This window comes from Molossus molossus, unplaced genomic scaffold (genome assembly GCF_014108415.1).
Source record: "Molossus molossus isolate mMolMol1 unplaced genomic scaffold, mMolMol1.p scaffold_m16_p_6, whole genome shotgun sequence".
In the NCBI taxonomy this organism is placed as follows: domain Eukaryota; kingdom Metazoa; phylum Chordata; class Mammalia; order Chiroptera; family Molossidae; genus Molossus; species Molossus molossus.
In genome coordinates, this window is record NW_023425399.1 from 15,093,429 (window position 1) to 15,102,626 (window position 9,198).

Sequence of the window (9,198 nt, forward strand, 5' to 3'; positions counted from 1 at the left end):
ATGAGCTCTCCCCAATCGGAGCCCGTTTTCTGCTGTCCGAGGGGACAGCCACCTTGCAGAACTCTCGACATCAAATGAAATGACTTTGGGAGGCACCTGGTGTTGAAACGACAGCTCCTGGGGGCGTTTCCCTGACCCCTCTACCACCCCCCCCCCCCAGACTGAACAGGACCCTCATATCTGTCATATGCTCACATAGCCCACGGTTGTAATTTTATATTTGTTTAATGACTGTATGATTACTGTCTGCCTCTTCATTTGCATTTTAACTCCAAGAGAGCAGGTCGCGTTTCTTCTGACGCCCCGGCGCCCAGTTCAGTGCCTGGCATACAGCAGGAGCTCAATAAAGCCCGTTTCCCTTCATTCCACCAATTCGACGCCCTGGTGGAGCGGCAGCAGACTCAGTACTGCCACTGGCCAGCAGAGGGCAGGCGCCGACCAGCCTTCTCGACCCGCTGAGCACCCTCCAGGCCGCGAGCGCCGCGGGACAGGGACAGGTGAGCCCAGGTGCGTGCACGTCTGAAAAGGTGGGCCGGCCGGCGAGCCACGGGCGAGGCTCGGGCGAGGGAACGCTTTTTTTTCTTTTGGATCTGTGATTCGCGGCCTGTCCTGAATCAAAGACCTCTCTGACAGCCTGTCAGGATGTGGCCCCTCCAAAGATGAGCTGAGAAGGCTCAGGAGGTGAGGGAATTTGCTGTAAAGAGGTCGGGCACTGCGGAAAGACCTGGAGGGGTGGGGCGCAATGTCAGAGCCAGACTTAGAAAGTACTGGGCAGTGGAGAGTGAGGGGTGGCTGCCATTGTTCTGTGACCCACGACGACAGGACATGGCTGGAACCTCAGTAATCTTTGCTTTAGTGAAAGTCATTAAGTGTCAGTCCTGAACCCAGGCAGTGTCTGGCTGGTATCTGGCAGTGTCTGGAAGGAGAGCTATCTCGAGGTGGCCAGAGGGCAGTGCCATGCCACAAACATTTCTGCGGAAGCATTATGTGTAACTATTATATATAACATTGGCAGTTTCTCCAATGAGGGAGGGAAGGAAGGAAGGAAGGAAGGAAGGAAGGAAGGAAGGAAGGAAGGAGAGGTCAGAGGTTGTGGCTACAGATGTACAGTCACTCCTCTTTGAGCCTCAATTTCCTCATCTGAACAATGGAGATAAAACTTCCCTTTCGGGATTGTACTGTAAGAATTAAACAGAATGAGCCCTGGCCGGTTTGGCTCAGCGGTTAGAGCGTCCGTCTGTGGTCCAGAGAGACCCGGGTTCGGTTCCCGCTAAGGGCATGTACCTCGGTTGCAGTTTGTCCCCGGCCCTGGTTGGTTGTGAGGGTGGCAGCCACTCGATGTGTTCTTTTCACATCGATGTTTCTCTCTCTCTCTCTCTCTCTCTGTTCCTCTCTCTCCCTCCCACTCTACCTGAACAAAAAATGGAAAAATGTCCTCGGGTGAGGATAAAAAAAAAAAAGAATTAAACAGAATGCACTAAATCAGTGGTTCTTAACTGTGCCTGCACATTGGAACCACTGTGTCCAGGGCAAATGCTGGTGCCCGGGGTACTGGAATTAAAAACAAAACAAAACAAAAAACCTCTCCAGGTAATTGTAATGTGTGTCCAAGGCTGAGAACTACTAAGCTAAATAAAATGCTGAACACAGTACAGAGCACACACTAAGCATTCAATAATGTTTATCGCACATTTTGAAAAAAAGATGGAGCACATTGTTTTCATTATTAGGGGGGAAGAGTTGATATAAAGTTTGTTGCAGAAATTGCATTTCTGACAGGCTTATTTCTGGAACTAGAAATCTTCAGAGAGTTGGTGATTATGAGGCTGGGGGAGACAGAAGCAGCCTCTGGTAGTATAATGTCCTAATGTCCAACTGAGCTGACAGAGATAGGGCCCACCCTGTTCTAGCTTGTGGTTTACATCACCATCCCCAGTGCATCCTTTTATTTATTTATTTATTTACTTATTTATTTATCTTTGTGTTGTTGTTTTTTGTTTTGTTTTTTTGTTAATTTTTTTTTATTGACTCCTTAGAGACAGAGGAAGGGGGAGAGAGATAGAAACATCAATGAGAGAGAAACATCCTTCATGCCCTGCACTGGGAATCGAGCCTGCAACCCAGGCATGTGGCCCTGACCAGAATCAAATAAGCAACCTCTTGATGTATGGGACAATGCTCAATCCACTGAGCCACACTGGCTGGGCCAGTGCATCCTTTTAGCTTGCAAGCAGCATGGGTGTTTGTGTTTGCCCCTTTCTGGGGTTAAGGATAGAAGCTATTTTCTCCTCCCCGGGGCACACTCACCGGATGGGCTTATACTACTGACAACTGTTGGTTTCTTGATTAACCCTTAAGTACAGGTGGCACTTTCTTTTTTATGGGACTGGATAGTCTTCTGTACTTCGTTAAGTCACAGACCCAATGATCCTGTACTGGGTCTCACTAGTTTCCTGCTGGGTGAACCTGGCATGAGGTGAAAGGACCCGCTCACTCGGGTCTGCAGCTTTGACCACTCCTGATGGCCTCATCGAAGGTAGGAAGGGAGGCAGAAGAACCTGGGAATTTCTCCCTCCAGCATGCAGGCTTGGGGTTGGGGCGAGGCAGTTGGTGTCTGGCTAGGATAGTCAGATTTAGCAAATAAAAATAGCCCTGGCCGGGTTGACTCAGCGGTTAGAGCGTCAGCCTGCGGTCCACAGAGAACCGGGTTCGGTTCCCGCTAAGGGCATGTACCTTGGCTGCAGTTTGTCTCCGGCCCTGGTTGGGTTGTGCGGGGGGCAGCCACTCGATGTGTCCCTTTCACATCGATGTTTCTCTCTCTCTCTTCCTCTCTCTCCTTCCCGCTCTATCTGAATAAAAAATGGAAAAATGTCCTCGGGTGAGGATAAAAATAAAAAATAAAAAATAAATAACTAACTAAATAAATAAATAAATAAATAAAAGATGCCCAGTTAAATTTGAATTTCTGATAAATAACAAAAGGGTTTTTTGTTTTGTTTTGTTTTGTTTTGCTTTTAAAGTTAATGTCCCATGCAGCATTTGGGATAGTATAGTAAAATTATTTGTTGTTTATCTGAAATTCAAATTTAACTAGATAGCCTTTATTTCTGTTCACTAAATCTGGCAACCCAGTGCCTGGCCAAACAGCCAAGGAGAACCCAGCATGTGGAATCTGCTGCCTGCAACAGCCTCCTGCCCAGGGTTGCCACCTCCAGCTTCCACCTGTCACTGCCTGCTCCAGAACTCTACGTGGCTCCCAGCTGCTTCCCTTGTGCAACTTGGACTCCCTGGCTGCTGCGCTTGGCCTTGGCGCTTCTGCCAGCTCAGCTGCCTCATTTGGGCCCTGTCCCACCTCTGCTCCTGCTCATGTTTTCCCTGCCTGGCACATCTCCTGCCGTCTCCTGTTAGCAATTGCAAACACTTATTGGGCACCTACTGGGTGCAGGCACAAGGCTGAGTTCATTTATATTGTCTCACTGGATTCTCACAACACCTAGTATGGTAGGAACAGCAGTTATCCTGCTTTGGCAATGAAGAAACGGACGCTGTAAGTGTTCTGTTTTGTTTTGTTTTGTTTTGATCCTCACTCAAGAACATTTTTCCATTTTTTTGTTCAGATACAGTGGGAGGGAGAGAGAGAGAGAGAGAGAAACATAGACGTGAAAGGGACACATTGAGTGGCTGCCACCTGCATGACCCAACCAGGGCCAGGGACAAACTGCAACCGAGGTACATGCCCTTAGCGGGAACTGAGCCCGGGTCTCTTGGGATCGCAGGCCGACACTCTAACCGCTGAGCCAAACTGGCCAGGGCAATTTTTAAAGTTGGTCCCGGGCTAGCAGCAGCCACCGCACCTGGGGACTTAATAGAAATACAAACTCAGGCTCCGCTCCAGACCTACAGAATCAGAAACTCTGGGGGTGCGGCCCAGACATCTGTATTTAAAAGTTCCCCCTCCAGCTGATTCTGACGCAAGCTGTAATTTGAGACCTGCTGGTCACAGACGTGAAGCCACTGCAGGAGTCTCCCATCCGGGCAGAGGTATAGAGGACCACCAGGCAAGATGTTTATGATCTTACCAAAACCATGCGTGGGCCAAACACCCGCGATGCTGCAGCCCCGGCACAGTCTTGGGGGGAGAGCAAGGGGAGGAAGAGGGGAAAGAACAGCAAGAGCGGACAGGCAGCCAAGCGGCTATAATGTAAGATGGTGAGGGCTGAGGTGGGCCACGCCCTGGAGCCCAGGTGGGAACAATATTCCAGGTGTAGGGACTAGTTTGTACAAGGTCCTGAGAGTAGTGCACTGTTGAGGGTGGAAAGGGAGGTGAGGTGAGTGGCAGTGTGGGTGGGGAAGGAATCTGACTGTATCGAGGTCCTCAGAGCAAATGAAGCTTTAATGAGTATTGAGAAAAAGCCCTCTGGCTTCTGGGTGGAGCGAGCACTAAGGAAGTGGGGCTGGGGGAGACCCCCGGAGTCAGGATTTCTCCCACCCGTAGACCCAGGCTGCTTCTGCCCCCCAAGGTTCTGCAGAGAGCCAGCCCGCTACCGCAGCAGAGGACAGGTGGGTGATTCCGAGCGGGAGTCACAAGGCCAAGGCTAATAATATATTCTGGGAGGGAGAGGTAGGGCTGAGGAAGCAGGCCCCACCGGCCCCACCCTACTGGCCCCGCCGCCCGCCACAGGCCAGAAGAAGTCAGACCCAGGACCACAGGCCTCGGTTGCTTTTCCCTGGCAAGTCCTTTTACCCGCTGATGTGGCTAAAGCTGCGCAGCTACTGGGGTCTCTTCTCCCAGACTTTCAGGGACGAGCCCTGGGAGTGGCCAGGGACTCCTCAGCTGGAGGGCGGGAGACTTCTGTTGCTTGTCCCCACTCCTTCCAAAGAAGCCTCTGGTGCCGGCCAAGGACTGAGCCAGCCTGGCCCGGTTGCCTGGCAGTGTGGGCTGCGCCGGGCAGTTCCAGGCTCCAACTGTCCTTCCCCGGAAAAACGTCAGTTTGACCGAACCCTTTTGGAACCCGCTTGTGATTTCCAGCGTAGGGATGAGTGCTGAAAGGTCATGAAGCATTGTATGAACTGGGGTTTTCTGTGCATCTGAAATCCGCGCAGGACTTACCAACTGCCCCCATGAACTTGACCTTTCAGCAAAGGAACCTTCTAGTCTTCCTCTTCTTATTTGAGTATCGCTTCTGCTCCCCACCCTGCGTCTGGCATTCAGGACGATGTCTCATGCTTTGCAGGTCAAGGGGGGTCTAGCTAGCATGGAGCTCCTCACTTAAACAGATGCTCAGAAATATTGTTTAGGGAAGATCGGTGTATACTCAACCTAGAATTATATGTAGATGGAGGATATACAAGAGAGGCAGGGGCAGCCCAAGCGGGCGGAAGTGGCCTGCAGGCATGGCTACTGGAGAAAAGGCGAGTGCAAAGAGAGTCTGTCTGGCCTGGACCACGGGACAAAACCATGGGCGCTGAGGAACAGTTAGTGGTTGTTGAGTCGGAGAGTGACACAATATTGCTAGTCATCGTGCTTGATCCCAGCTCCCTTCTTCAGGGAAGCCTTCAGGGACAGACAGATATTTTTCTTTATTATTATTATTTTTTATCCACACCCGAAGACATTTTTCCATTTTTTGTTCAGATAGAGTGGGAGGGAAAGAGAGGAAGAGAGAGAGAAACATCGATGTGAAAGAGACACATCGAGTGGCTGCCACCCACACGACCAACCAGGGCCGGGGACAAACCGCAACCGAGGTACATGCCCTTAGTGGGAACCGAACCCAGGTCTCTCTGAGCCGCAGGCCAATGCTCTAACCACTGAGCAAAACTGGCCAGGGCAGATTTTTTTCTTTTTTAATTAATTTTTTATTCTCACCTGAGGACGTTTTTGCATTTATCTTCAGATAGAGCAGGAGGGAGAGAGGGAGGAAGAGAGAGAGAAACATCGATGTGAAAGGGACACATCAAGTGGCTGCCACCCGCACGACCCAACGAGGGCCGGGGACAAACCCCAACCGAGGTACATGCCCTTAGCGGGAACTGAACCCGGGGCTCTCTGGTCTGCGGGCTGATGCTCTAACCGCTGAGCCAAGCCGGCCAGAGTGTGACTGGCCTTTTCTAAAGCCGCCAGACCCTCTTGAGCCAGTACTTTGTGCGATTCCACCTGTTCCCAGCATCGCTCTCATCAACTTCATAAAGTTCTACATCTTTGTCAGGACTTCTTTCTACACCGCAGTGAGCAACTACACATTACACATACACACACAGCCTAGATGGAATTTAGACTGTCAAGTGAAGAAAACAGTAAAAGATTTAAAGCAATCTTTTTTTAAATTGATGTTTTAGAGAGAGAGAAAGGGCAAGAGAGATGGAAACATCAATGTGAGAGAGATACATCGATCGGCTCCCTCCTGCACGCCCCCTACTGGAGATCGAGTCCACAACCTGGGCATGTGCCCTGACCAGGAATCGAACCGGGACCTCTCAGTCCATGGGACAATGCTCAGTCCACTGAGCCACACCGGCTGGGCAAAAGCAGTAAAAGATTTGAAGCACCATACTTTTCATTTTATTGAGGTATGACGCTTACAGTAAGCACATCTGAGCTGTGACAGGTGTAGATGCCTGTGAAACCGTCACCACAATCAGTAGTTTCATTTTGTACTCCTTTTGCGTTGTTCTCTCAGAGGTCAAAGCCATCTGACAGCAGGATGCTCTTAAAACCATGGTTCGTTCCGGTTAGGTCTCTGCTCAAAACCCTCCAGCGGCTCCCAGTCTCCCATCTCCCTCCTCCCAGCCCTCCCCTCCCCCTCAGCTCCCCTGTACTCACTGCAGCAGCCATGTTCACCTCCTTGCCTGCCCTCGAGCACCGCTGCCCCCTCTGCCTTGGTGGTTTCCGCTGCCAGATGCCCTCTCTCCACACACCTACACGGCTCACTCCCCTACCCACCTCCAGATGACTCAGATGCCACCTTTCTACCCTGACCCCTCCCAACCACCCTTCCCTGTTCTAATCTCTTCCAAGAGCCCTAGTCACCTTTTCATATGCTATCTAATTTACTTATTGATGGCATTTGGTGTTTGGGGGGTCTCTCCCGTGAGAATGTAGTTCCCAGGAGGACAAGACATTGGCTCTGTCTTCACTGATCTAACCCTAGAATGGCGTCTGGCACAGAGCAGGTCTCCAGTCAAGGTGAGTGAGTGAGTACCTGCATCTCCGATGGTGGTGTCCTACCTGGACGTCTCCAACCCTTGCTGCCATCTGCCTTCCTCTAGCCACTCTCTCCAGGGTGCCGGGCCTGCCCAGGTGATGTGCCTTATTGTCGGTCTCTGTCTGATTCAGTAGGTTGCCAGTGCTTTGATCTCATGGTGTCCCCGCCAAGTCCCCAGCAGGTGTGAAATACTAAATTCCAGCCTCTTTTTTTTTTTTAAGGGCAAGATGGTTAAAGAGGAAGGAGCGAGGAGAAAGCAGGGAGATGCTGAGGGAAGCGATGGGCAGAGCAGAGAGGGTAAAGAGAGGAGACAGGGAGTTCCCCAGGGCCTCCACCCAGTCAGCTTTCCAAGCCACTCAGAGGAGCAGCCAACAGTGGGTGAGAGGGTTGGGTGCCACCTGGCAGAAGCGTCCGTTGAGTCATGGGACACCCAGCCACACTGCTTTGTGGAGTTTGGTGTGTGCAGCTGTCTGTGAAATGACTTCCTTCCCGTGGCCTTGTTCACCGAGATGTTCCTGAGTGACCGGCTGACTCACCCGCCTTTCTTGCTGCTGAAAAACACCCGCTGAGCACCAAGGCCCATTTCCCTCATGTACGTGGGACTTTTGAAGGCGGCGAGGGAGTGCCCGGGAGAGACAGGCTCTAGAGCTCCCGTCTCCAGCCTGCACCCGTCCCCAAACACAGGGTTCAAAAACAAGTGACAAATAGAGAAAGTCCATCTGTTGGGCACTTACAGAATGGCTGCAGCCTTGTGCCACAGCCTGAAGAATTCTTTGTCAGCAACTGTGAAGTTGAGACCAGATTGAAGGGGGACACCAGGGACCTAAGTCCTTGCCCTCTGTCTTGTTGCAGGGTGAAGGGTCAGAAACTCAAGTGAAGAGACTGGGAACTCTCGTGGCCGGCTGGCCACCATGGAAACTTGTTCGGCCCTTCTGCAGAACAAGCAGGCAGTTCTAAGTAAAGTAAAGTAAACTCTGCCCAGGGCCTGTCATTCAGCAACCTCACACCTTAAAATAAATTTTGAGGAAAGTTTGCTTAGATACCTAAGATGACAAGGAGGAGGTTATTTATGACAGCAGAATCTGTGGTGTATATGAACGGGAGGCAAGGCTGAGATGACTGAATGGTATGCCCTGTGCAGACCTCATTTCACTGAGAACTATCCGCTTATTTCTACTCCACAGTGAGCAGCTACGGATCAAACACACATACAGCAGCCTGGATGGAATTTAGAGTGTAAAGTAGAGAAAATAGCAGAAGGTGGAAAGCACAATACTTTTCCAGTTTTATTGAAGTATGACTGACTTACAGTAAACCACACATGTTTAAAGCACACAATTAAGTTTTGACTGGTGCAGATACCAATGAAACCGTCACCACAATCAAGGTAATGAATATATGCATCACCCCCCAAATGTGAAGTATATATATATGTGTATTAAAATGGACAGATAGCATGCCCGGTATGGTTCAGTGGTTGAGCGTTGACCTATGCACCAAGAGGTTGCCAGTTCAATTCCCAGTCAGGGCACATGCCCAGGTTTTGGGCCCGATCCCTTGGGGGGGGGCATGCAGGCGGTGGCCAGTTGATGTTCTCTCTCATCAATGTTTCTATCTCTCTCTCCATCTCCCTTCCTCTCTCTAAAAATGAATAAAGAAAAAAAATAATGCCAACTCTTTTCCAAAATGATTGTACAAGTATAATCATGATTATGTCCCCAGCAATGTATAAGAGCTTCCCTTGTACATTCACCAACATTTCTTACCAGCAGGTGGCACTGTCAGAGTCGGTATTTTCAGCCATCTAGTGGGTCTGTAGTAGTTGTTCACTCTGGTTCATTTCCTTGATTACTAATAAGACTAAGCATCTTTCATATGTTTATTGGCCATTTGGATTTTTCTTTGTGGGAAGTGAAAAGACTGTTCTTATTTTTCTATTAGTTTGTCTTTCCTTTTTTTTTTTTATTTGGTATATTCTAGATATAACTCTTTC